Here is a 10,801-nt window from a genome sequence, read left to right as displayed (position 1 = left end):
GATTTTTTTGGGAACTGCTGGGTTTGACTTGAATGGCTAGGCAGGAAGAGAATATGTCCCCTGCACTTCTGTGTTCTTTATTTTCTCTCAACCAGCTGCTCTATATTCTAGGGAGTTGAATACACATCCTTTTAAGTATAATGGTATAATGGTATGGAGAGCTGCCGCTGTGTTGGTCTCAAAGTATCAAAGAAACAAAATAGATACAGTGGCTCAATCATGCAATTTTGGGACATCAAAGACACAGAACACAATATGGAACCAGAATGGGATTTCGAGTCCGTCACAAGTAACTGGCTAGGTCTGCGAGTGATTTTAACTGTCTGCATAGTGCAATATTAAACACGGAAGACTCTTGCTATCGCTTGTTACTAACTTTCATATTTAGTAAATAGGGCATTAGCTTGGTATGCAAAACCTGTCTTTGAACTCAGTAGGAGATTAGCCAACAGAGAGCATATTAGTACTGCATTATGTAAGGAGAGCAATTTTCCTCAGGTGTTGTGAAGATTAATTTGTTAATATTTGTCAATGCGGGCCTTTGATCATGTAAAGAGTTCCTTCTAGGCTGTAATGTAGGATTTTGAATGGAAAGGAAGGGCAGACGAGAGGTGGGGCTCTGAGAGAGAGGCAGTATTTTTATTTTATTTTAAAGGTTTTACATGGAAGTGGTTTGTGGGGAATGGCCTCACAGGCCAAACTGGAACCAATGGTGGGCCAGTTAGGTCTGCTGGATGTTTCCCATCATAGAGAAGAACAAGACTTGCAAAAACAGGACCACCATGGCTTTTGTAAGAATGTGTCCTGTCTGTAACCCATTGGTTCTCAAACTTTTTTCTCTGGGACACACTTTCAGAATATACATTCGCTTGCACCATATTTTTAATTGATAAGAAATACATTGGAAGGCAAATGAATCTCTTGGCAGTGCTTGATTTATAGCATAGAACTGCTTTAACACATGACCACAGGAAATCCAGAAATTATAAAACAATGCAGCTACGTAAGAACATGAATCATTCCTAAATCATTCCCAAAATAAACGAGTCTTCTCCAGCGCTTTGCTCAAATGGCAGTTCTGGGTCATAGCTAGGATTCTCCTCAGTATCACTTGATGTTCTTGTTCTCATCTTGAAAAGATGTCTATCTATATGACCCTTGGTGTCCCAACTCTACCATTCTTTGATTCTATGAGACCATGTGCACAAGCAAAGGAGACAGACACACCCACAAACTCACAATCAAGGCTCCAAACAGCTCAGACAAGCGACCAGCCTTAATCCAAAGGACACAAGATATCTCTCTTCAGTCTCCGCCACCAATCCTCACAAATTTCCCTGTTTACAAGTCCTGGTCATGAACTCCCAGAAACTGCAATCAGCTAATAAATAAATAAATGTGAATCATTACAATTTTTCATGGTGCTATTAGTAATCATTTAAACAGCAATGCATCTTGGATTATTTTAGGCATTGCCAGTGATTGTGCTATATATCACAGGAGGTCGGTTAATAGTAAATTCTGAATACAGGTAGTGGTGCCTTTGAAAGTGTTGCCTTTTGAAACGGAGAAGAATCAACTTTGACTTTCTCCCTATCTGGAGCAGTGAATAGAGAAAGATTACTTCATCCCAACTATAAAGAGCCCTTTAATTTGATATCTGTGCCTGCAATCAGGAAGCATTCGAGTGTAGAACAAACATGTTGAGAGCATACTTGAAAATAAATGTGAGTGATTTAGCAAGGCGCAAAGTTCCCTGTTTTGGAAGTTTGCAGAGATTATATGAACAAGCTTGAGAAAAAATAGGAGTGCCGTGAGGTGACCAAATTATGAATCTTTCATCATTTTGCTTTTAACCTTGAAATTGCCCGTAAAGACAGCCTTCCAAGTAGATTCTTCTTTCGCGTGTTTCTGCTTGAATGATAGCAGCCCACATATTTTGTTTAACTTCTTGATTTCATAAAAATAATAGCAAGTTCTACTACAGAAATGAAAGAGATGGTGTAAAGTTATAAATCAAATAGAGGGGATTAGAGCAATGTTTGGGGTTTTCCTAAGGACTTTTTGTTTAAAATATCCCCCCCCCCCGAAATTGGCAAAGAGATAAGTAACTATACATCCTTTAGAAGACACCTGAAGTTAGCCCTGGTGATCATTTGATGTCTACTGACTGGGGTATCCCAGAATAACCCCTGATTTTTTGAATTTTATTGATACTGATGTTGTATTTTATGCTGTTTTGTGCTGTTTTTAAGTCACATTTTAATCAATGTTTTATATTTGCTGTTAGCCGCCCTGAGCTTTGTTTTTAAACTTGGAAGGGCGGGGTATAAATACAAATGTATTATTTATTATTATTATTGCGCTTTTCAAAACAACATGCAAACAGAACATGCAGCCATCCTTCAGCATGGCCACTTCTCTGAATTTTACAATGCAGTTCCCCATTTGAGGAATGTGGGTGAAAATTCTTCCAAGGCCGCATTCTACCTGCCTTGTTCCACCTTCTAGTCTCTTCTTCTCAATTTGCATTGTATTGCTTTACGTACTGTGGCTTGCCATTGTTTTATTGATTATAGTTTAGAAATTATTGATTGTAACTGTTGAGTGGATTTCTGTTTAACTTTTATATGTTGATATTGTTATTATTATTATTTATTTTATACTGTCCTAATGATTGTTGAATGTTACTTTTGTGATGTAGGTTGCTTATTTTAAATGTTATGTTTTGTGTTGTTTTTATGATGCTAGCACTCTGAGCCCGGCCTTGGCCGAGGAGGGCGGAATACAAATAAATTATTATTATTATTATTATTATTATTATTATTATTATTATTATTATTATTATTATTAATGTTTTATTATGTTTTTATATATGTTGGAAGCCACCCAGAGTGGCTAGGGCAATCAAGTCAGATGGGTGGGGTATAAATAATAAAATGATGATTATTATCATCATGATGTGGTAGGACATCCCTGTTTTTACTGGAGAAATGTTGGAAGGTTTATATACTGCTTCATATTTAAAAATATATATATTATCTGCCTCTATCCCAGTGTACATTACACATTTTAGTTGTAACATTGTTCAAGTGCTGTCCTTTCTATGGAAAAGGCCCGGTATTTTTTTTTTGAAAGATTTCTTTAGTTCTTTTTAAAATTATTCATGAACAGGACTAGGCTTTTCTCTGAATATCTTAAAGATCCTGGATGGGCTGTGGCAGAGCACAGGCCCTTTCTTTTCAAGAGTTTTCAGGCAGGATTAAAGGCAGTTTCCTGCCTTTGAAGTTGCCTTAAGAACTCTTAGAACAAAAATATTTTCCCTTTTATGGTGTAAATGAAGGCTCATCATTAAGGGTTATGTTGCTCCTGGCCATCATTTCCATCATGCAAATAATAACTTATTCTAGTGTGTCCCCACCACCACCACCGTTAAAGTTACCGGCAACTTTGGCCAGCCAGAAAAAGTTGCTTTTATACATTTGGACTTGTATTTGGATGTAGGAGTTTTGTCCTTTCCTATGATGAGCATCTAGCTCAGGGGTCAGCAACCTTTTTCAGCCATGGGCCGGTCCACCGTCCCTCAGACCATGTGGTGGGCCAGACTATATTTTTTTTGGGGAAAATATTCCTATGCCCCACAGATAACCCAGAGATACATTTTAAATAAAAGGACACAGTATACAAGAGACTAGGGCCCTGCGGGACTTGACATCTTTCCGCAGGGACTGCAAGATAGAGCTGTTCCACCTGGCCTTTGGTTTGGACTCAGGTTTTCCCTCCCCTGACGGTTTTGATCCATGGGCTACTTTTAAAATGAGGCTGCATTTTAAATTGCATTTTAACCTGTATTTTAAATTGCCCCCCCCTTATGTTTTTATTGTAATTTTACTGGTGTTAGCTGCCCTAAGGCCGGCTCTGGCCGGGGAGGGCAGAGTATAAATAAATAAATTTATTTATTTATTTATTTATTTATTTATTTATTTATTTATTTATTAATTATCATGTAAAAACACGCTGATTCCCAGACCATCCACAGGCTGGATTGAGAAGGCGATTGGGCTGCATCCGGCCCCTGGGTCTTAGGTTGTCTAGCCCTGATCTAGCTTGATATAACCAGTGAGGGCAGTAGGTATATTGTGGAAACAATGGGAGGAGAGATGGATAGAGAGTCTGGCTAGCCTGGAACTAGTCAGGCTGCAGAAGCTGAAAACAGAGTGACGGGGTACTGAGTGCTTGACAGTATATCTGAAGGAGCATCTCCACCCCCATCGTTCTGGCCAGACACTGAGATCCAGCGCTGAGGGCCTTCTGGCGGTTCCTTCTCTGCGAGAAGCCAAGTTACAGGGAACCAGGCAGAAGGCCTTCTCAGTAGCAGCGTCTGCCCTGTGGAACGTCCTCCCACCAGATGTCAAAGAGAAAAACAACTACCAGACTTTTAGAAGACATCTGAAAGCACCGCTGTTTAGGGAAGTTTTTAATGTTTAATAGATTATTGTATTTTAATATTCTGTTGAAAGCAGCCCAGAGTGGCTGGGGGAACCCAGCCAGATGAGCGGGGTATAAATATTATTATTATTATTATTAACAGTGTAATCCTATGGATATCTATTCACAGCTTCAGACGTAGGTGCCATTAAGTCCAATGGAAATAGCTCTTTGGTGCATCCCTTCCCTGGGCACTTACTGGGATCTTAAAGTCAGTTTGCAGTGGGAATAAATGACTGGATGAATCAAAGAATCATAGTCAGAAGAATCTTCTAGTCCAAACCCCCTGCAATGCAGGAATCTCAGCTAAAGCATGCATGGCAAGCGGCCATCCAACCTCTGTTAGAAAAACTCCAAGGAAAGAGAGTCTAACCTCTTGAGAGAAACTGTTCCACTTTCAAACAGAAAGTTCTTTCTGGGGTTTAGTCAGAATGTTGTTGTTGTTGTTTAGTTGTTTAGTCGTCTCTGACTCTTCGTGACCCCATGGACCAGAGCACGCCAGGCACTCCTATCTTCCACTGCCTCCTGCAGTTTGGTCAAACTCATGCTGGTAGCTTCGAGAGCACTATCCAACCATCTCATCCTCTGTCGTCCCCTTCTCCTTGTGCCCTCCATCTTTCCCAGCATCAGGGTCTTTTCCAGGGAGTCTTCTCTTCTCATGAGGTGGCCAAAGTCTTGGAGCCTCAGCTTCAGGATCTGTCTTTCCAGTGAGCACTCAGGGCTGATTTCCTTAAGAATGGATACGTTTGATCTTCTTGCGGTCCATGGGACTCTCAAGAGTCTCCTCCAGCACCATAATTCAAAAGCATAAATTCTTTGGCGATCAGCCTTCTTTGCGGTCCAGCTCTCACTTCCATACATCACTACTGGGAAAACCATAGCTTTAACTATACGGACCTTTGTTGGCAAGGTGATGTCTCTACTTTTTAAGATGCTATCTAGGTTAGTCAGAATCTACTTTCTTGTAACTTGAAGCCATAAAATATAGGCAGTGCACGCCTATATCTGGCCTATCTGAGTCAGGCAGCAGAAGATACTACTGCCCTCCTTTTCTCCTCTTTTCTGTCACTTCATTTCTCCTTCCCTCCTGTCTAGTCATCCTCCTCACTTTTCCCCTGTTTACATTGTTGTTGCTGCTGTTGCGTTGTTGTTGTTGTTAATTGAATTTATATACTGCCTTATAAAATTAAGATATAAAACCACAAAATACATAAAAAATAAAAAAATCAACCCAATAATCCCCCCCAAGCCACATTCTAAAAGGGTGTTGGATGTCAATAAGATCAACCAAAGTCCTGGTTAAAAAGGAACATTTTTGCCTGGTGCCTAAAGGTGTATAGTGAAGGTGCCAGGCGAACTTCCCTGGAGAGAGCATTCCACAGATGGGGAGCCACTGCAGAGAAGACCCCGTTCTTGTGTTGCTAACCTCTGGACCTTTTGAGGGCACACGAAGAAGGGCCTCAGATGACGATCTCAGGGTCCAGGTAGGTTCATATGGGAAGAGGCGGTCCTTGAGGTATTGAGGTCCTGAGCCGTTTAAGGCTTTATGGGTCAAAACCAGCACTTTGAATTTGGCTTTTTGCTGCTGGCGAGTTCTCCTTCCTACCTCACTCGGGGGGGGGGGGGGGCAAGGGGATCCTTCCTCCAAGTGAGCCATTTTGCACGATGTGGCCAAGGCAGTGCCTCTGCTAGCTCCACTCTCCCACACTGCATGTAAGTTGTCCTTAAATTTAGGAAAGTGGCTTTATCACATTTCTGTGATACATTACAGCTGGGTGGGATAGGGAGCAGGATAAAATAGAGGTGGCCTGGCAAGAGGTTGCGCACTTTCAGAAGGCAATGTCACTTCTGGGAGTCTTGGGGACTGGATGAAGTATTCTGCTGGGCTGTATGAGATATCTGGGACCAGTGCTTTTTTCTGGGGGGACACAGGAGTACACATACCCCTGAAATTTTTGTGAGTCTTTGTAAAAAGGTAAAGGTGAAGGGACCCCTGACCATTAGGTCCAGTCGTGGCCGACTCTGGGGTTGCGGCGCTCATCTCGCTTTTCTGGCCGAGGGAGCCGGCGTACAGCTTCCGGGTCATGTGGCCAGCATGACTAAGCTGCTTCTGGCGAACCAGAGCAGCGCATGGAAACGCAGTTTACCTTCCCGCCGAAGCGGTACCTATTTATCTACTTGCACTTTGACGTGCTTTTGAACTGCTAGGTTGGCAGGAGCAAGGACCGAGCAACGGGAGCTCACCCCGTCGTGGGGATTTGAACCGCCAACCTTCTGATCAGCAAGCCCTAGACTCTGTGGTTTAACCCACAGCGCCACCCACATCCCTTTGTCTTTGTACTTTTGTCCAGTTACTGTATTTATTTTTCCCAATTTGAACTATAAAATGGTGGTTTTCTTGAGAGTACCCCTAGACATTTTTTAAGGAAAAAAAAGTACTGTTTGAGACTGGCGTTTCCCAGCCTTAACCACTTATAGCCTGCAGAAGGGTATAATTACAGTAGATGGGACCCTGAATAGGAAATTCCCTGTTTGGAGGGTAGATATAAATTGCAACACATGGTTGCAGGTTCCACTTTTTAATCTCTTTGTTTGCAACACTAGACTAAACGAGTTGTATCCACAATGCTGACCCAGTGATTTAACCCATAATGCCAATACACGGATAGCCTAATAAAAATGTGAAGGACTCTACAAATTAAAAGTGTAGATTAACTTATCAGTAGTAGAGGATAAATTTCTTTTTCAGAAGAGAAAATAAGTATTTTGTTTTTTTTTATATAAAATTTTTTATTGCGTTTCTTTTCATAAGTTCACAGGTTAAGTTACAAAGCAAAAAACAAGAAACAGTTTTTAAAAGTATAGAAAGAAAAAAAATGAAAAAAGAAATATATTTCAAATCATCTTTCAATAAGTTAATTTTCATTGGACCTCCCCGCATTCTCCCAACATTGCATTCTTTAATCCAACAATGTCAGCAATTTATTACCTTATTTCACCGCTTATTGTACCTTTGAATTTATTATGTTGCCAATTTCAAAAGTTTGTAATTTAGTTTTAATACCTTTTCAATAAACATAATATATTTGTTTCAAATTTGTCTCCTTTTTCTGTCATAACTTACTTTATCATTCACCTAATCAAGTTGCAGAAGCATAACATTTCCTAATCGTGCACAATCTTAACATTCAAACAACTTATAATATTTTTGCAAATAGTCCTTAAATTTTTTCCAGTCCTCCTCCATTGTTTCTTCGCTCAGATCTCGAATTCTGCCAGTCATTTCTGCCAACTCCATGTAGTCCATCAACTGTGTCTGCCAGTCCTCCAGTGTGGGTAAATCTTGTGTCTTCCAGTACTTTGCGATAAGAATTCTTGCTGCTGTGGTTGCATACATAAATAAAGTTCTGTCCTTCTTTAACACCTTCCGGTCCACCATGCCCAGAAGAAAGGCCTCTGGTTTCTTAGGAAAGGTATATTTAAATACCTTTTTCAATTCGTTATATATCATTTCCCAGAAGGCCTTTACTTTCGGGCAGGTCCACCAGAGGTGAAAGAATGTCCCTTCTGCCTCCTTACATTTCCAGCATTTATTGTCAGACAGGTGATATATCTTAGCCAATTTGACTGGGGTCATGTACCACCGGTATACCATTTTCATAATGTTTTCTTTCAGAGCACTACATGCCGTAAATTTCATACCGGTGTTCCACAACCTTTCCCAGTCCTCAGACATAATGTTATGTCCAACATCCTGTGCCCATTTTATCATAGCAGATTTAACTGTTTCATCCTGTGTATTCCATTTAAGCAGCAAATTATACATTCTCGAAAGTACCTTAGTTTTTGGTTCTAATAACTCCATCTCCAGTTTCGATTTCTCCACCTGGAAACCAACTGAGAAAATAAGTATTTTGAGGCAGATGAAAACTGCATTAAGATCATGCTGGCTGGCATTGCAAGATCATCTCTATAACATAATGTTTATGCTTGGACGGTAAAAGGTAAAGGTAAATGACCCCTGGATGGTTAAGTCCAGTGAAAGGTGGTTTGGGGTTGTGGCGCTCATCTCACTTTCAGGCGAAGGGAGCCAGCATTTGTCCACAGACAGCTTTCTGGGTCATGTGGCCAGCATGACTAAACCACTTCTGGCACAATGGAACACCATGATGGAAACCAGAGAGTACAGAAACGCCATTTACCTTTCTGCTGCAGTGGTACCTATTTATCTACTCACACTGGCGTGCTTTTGAACTGCTAGGTTGGCAGAAGCTGCAACAGAGCAATGGGAGCTCACTCCATCGCGGGGATTCAAACCACTGACCTTCTGATTGGCAAGCCCAAGAGGCACAATGGTTTAGGCCACAGTGCCACCTGCTTCCTGAATAAACAAGCATACAATCACTGATAGGTCCATCTGCCATTGTGAGGTGAAAAGCAATGAAAATTATGCCTCCCCAGCTGTTGCCATTGGCTGTGGGCTTCTTGTGATGTCACAAAAGCCCTTGACAGCTGAGTGGATATAAATGCAGGCCAAGGGGAAAGCCCTTTTCTGTTTCCAGCAGGACACACCTGGCAATGGATGTGACATTCAGCACTGCCCAGGTTTCTTCCACTTGGAGGAGGCAAACTGGTGAATGGAAGGAGGCAATCCTCTGGCAGTGAGATGCTAGGGAGTGATAATAAGGCAAGTTTTCTTGCTTGAAGACTGCTGGTATCTGTCGTTGGAAGCTGGCGGACATCTCATGATGGACCTGGCGGACATCTCATGATGGACCTAACAGTAGCTTCTGGCACAATGGAACCTCACTCCTCAAATCCTTATGAAGAGTGCAAGCCAAAAGCACATGAGCCACTGACTCCATAACCGTTTTTCCAGCAGAATTTTTTGAAATCGACCCTCAAGTACAGCCAAAGGCAGTATATTCAATCTAGCGAAAGTGAAAGCGTGTCTGCATTTTGGAATTGTTAATTTTTGCTAATAGGGAGCCAAAGCGTCAAAATGACTGGGTGGGAAATCATCATACCATGGACAAAATTTCCTTATCTTGGCCAAATTACTCTGTTGCTCAATATCATATGGGTACTGTCTAATTATAACAGTGTTAATAACTGTTGTGGTGATAAACCAGAAAAGTAAAGCTATTGGTTTACAATTTTGGTCCAAGCGTTCTCATGACAATCTTGTGATACTAAGGGTAGTAGACCGGTGGGGTTTAAATTTAGATGAAGGCAATAATTTCAGTGTGGTGTAGTGGTTAAGAGTGGTAGACTCGTAATCTGGGGAACCGGGTTCGCTTCCCCACTCCTCCACATGCAGCTGCTGGGTGACCTTGGGCCAGTCACACTTCTTTGAAGTCTCTCAGCCCCACTCACCTCACAGAGTGTTTGTTGTGGGGGAGGAAGGGAAAGGAGAATGTTAGCCGCTTTGAGACTCCTTCGGGTAGTGATAAAGCGGGATATCAAATCCAAACTCCTCCTCCTCTTCTTCTTCTTCTTCTTCTTCTTCTTCTTCTTCTTCTTCTTCTTCTTCTTCTATGTCCTACACCAAATCTGCCATTCAACAGTGGGGAGATTAGCCTCCAAGAGCAATGAAGCATTTGGAACACAGGATGCAGCAGAAAAAAATTGTCTTCCGGCAAATTTGCCTACCAGTAGAATGGAAGTTAACATGGATATTATTATTTTTTTTTTGGGGGGGGGTTAAGGACCAGAATGTATCAACTAAAGCAGGATCCTTCCATCCCTCCAGACTGGTTGCTGGAAAATCTCACTGGCTGCTGAATTATGCAAAAATAACTGCAACCATGCGTGCAAGTGTCCCTGTGAAATGTTTTAAAGTATGTGACTGGCTTACAAGCAAGATGATTAATTCCTTAATACAAATCTGTGTGTAAAAATAGATGAAGGTAGCAGTACTGCATGACGGCTGTACGTGTTAGGGAATAATCCCTTTTATTTCACAAATAGGGGCAGATGACTTAACTGGATGCCCTGAATTTTGTGCTTTAATTTTGAGTGCATCTGTTAGAGTCACGAGGCTTTCATATCATTCTCTAATCACCTGCTTTCGTTAGTAATGTAGGGAAACAATCAAGGATCCTTACTTAAATGCAGGCTAATTTAGCTCTGCTTTTGAAAAAGAAATGAAACGAAATTCATAGTTTTGCTTAATGTTTTCCCCTGGTTATTATATTTATTTCCAGTTTATGTCATCCGGTTAAGTGGACTAACCCCTCTTCACCTTTCACCTCTGTGGACCCTGTTAAGATGAAGGTCATTTCCAGCTTCTTCAAGTACCTTCAAGTTCTTC

This window comes from Podarcis bocagei, assembly GCF_964188305.1.
Source record: "Podarcis bocagei genome assembly, chromosome: 11".
NCBI lineage: Eukaryota > Metazoa > Chordata > Lepidosauria > Squamata > Lacertidae > Podarcis > Podarcis bocagei.
Note: the sequence above shows the minus strand (reverse complement) of the source record.